The 1,583-nt window shown below is 44.0% G+C and overlaps 1 non-coding gene across 1 annotated transcript; it reads right to left on the bottom strand.

The window, feature by feature from the left end:
• Window positions 1–205: 205 nt before the first annotated feature.
• Window positions 206–279, bottom strand: trnat-agu (transfer RNA threonine (anticodon AGU)). Its single transcript has one exon. It is a non-coding gene; the product is annotated as a tRNA-Thr (tRNA).
• Between the last annotated feature and the right edge of the window lie 1,304 nt (window positions 280–1,583).

Here is a 1,583-nt window from a genome sequence, read left to right as displayed (position 1 = left end):
GATAGCCATTGAAATTTACATGCAACACACATCTGAAAGCAAACAAATATAGCAGGACCTGAACCCACAAGGTTTTAATCGCATCAACCCTAGAAGTCACCATCCAACATGACACAGAACCAATCCAGCCTTGCTGGTGTCTTCTCTTCTCTGTAACAAAGGAATGGAAGGCATTGCTCTTGAAACTATAGAAGGAACATGCCTCAGGCACTGCTGAGATTTGAACCCAGGATCTCCTGTTTACTAGACAGGCGCTTTAACCAACTAAGCCACAGCACCATATGTGCTAAGTGCCATCTTTCTGAACTGATTGTTGACTCTTAGGCAAGCAATTGCTCTGAGGGTACTCCGCACATTTCTAATCTTTGCTAAGCAGAATGCTAGTTTGAGGGTTGGATGTGTGAGCACAAATTATGGCATGAATCCATGACATGGGTATTTTCTAGGAACTTAAATTTAGCACAGCTTCAGTGTCATTTTGGCCAAATGAGTAGAAACATGGGGAACTTGATGACGTTGTTTTCAACTGGGGCAACAAAGCATCCCATCTAAGATAGAGAGTAGGGAATTGCCATATTTAACAGGATACCCTGTCTGGTATAGAAAAAACTAACAGGCAACACCCATGTGAAACCAAATGACTCTAGAGGGATTTGAACCCACAACCTTTGAATTGCACCAATGCTGAACCTAGAAGTCTAATGTCATGCTCTGAGAGCTCTGTTTTTGCAAGCATATATTCCCTGGCCACTGTAGGAATTTGACTCTTTTGTTGTGGCCATCCTGTCTTAATCAACGTGATCACAGCCTGCAGCTCACTATCTGTTGTAGTGGCAATTCTAATGCAATCCATTTTTCGTTGTGTCGCAGGTATACCTTGCATTACTGCAGCCACATAGCACTCCACATCTGTATGTGTTTCCATTTCCTCAGTGTTATAGTCCTGAGGGCTCCTGAACAGCACTTCAGCTACAAATAGCATCTTTCCTGGTATATACTCAGCTATTGTCTTGAACCTCATTAGGTGCATAACAAGTCTCTGACATCACAGTGGGACATTATCGAGGCCCCTGTTGTTGAAGAGAGGAACCAGCAGCTTGTGATCTGTCACCAGCTTAAACTCATCAGGTCACACAGGTTTTTTCCAAACTTCTCACAGGCCCACACATTGAAGTTTCTGCTTCAGTACGTCACATAGAGCAGTATGCTACTGTCTTCCATACATCTTTATGGAGCTGCAGAAGCATTCCTCCCAGTCCATAACTGCTGGCATAGCTACTGTCGAAGGGTTCAAGATGTACCTCCCCAAATAATTCACCATACCCAGCACCCTTTTAAGTTTCTGCAGATTTTGTGGTGGGGACAGCTGTTGGATAGCATCCAACTTTTCTGGATTTGGCTGCACCCCTTTCTCATTAATTAGGTGACACAGGAACCGCAGTTGGTTTTGTCTGGTTGCATTTCTTGCAGTTCAGCTGTAATCCTGTTGACTATTCTCTGCTGCACCTTTTCTAGGTGAGTGTCTTGTTGTTCTAGGGAGGGCCCACAGACAAGTATGTTGCCCATAAAGACCTCCACTCCAT

Source organism: Ictalurus punctatus, chromosome 6, assembly GCF_001660625.3.
Source record: "Ictalurus punctatus breed USDA103 chromosome 6, Coco_2.0, whole genome shotgun sequence".
NCBI classification, from domain to species: Eukaryota; Metazoa; Chordata; class Actinopteri; order Siluriformes; family Ictaluridae; genus Ictalurus; species Ictalurus punctatus.
This window is presented reverse-complemented; position numbering and strand designations above follow the sequence as displayed.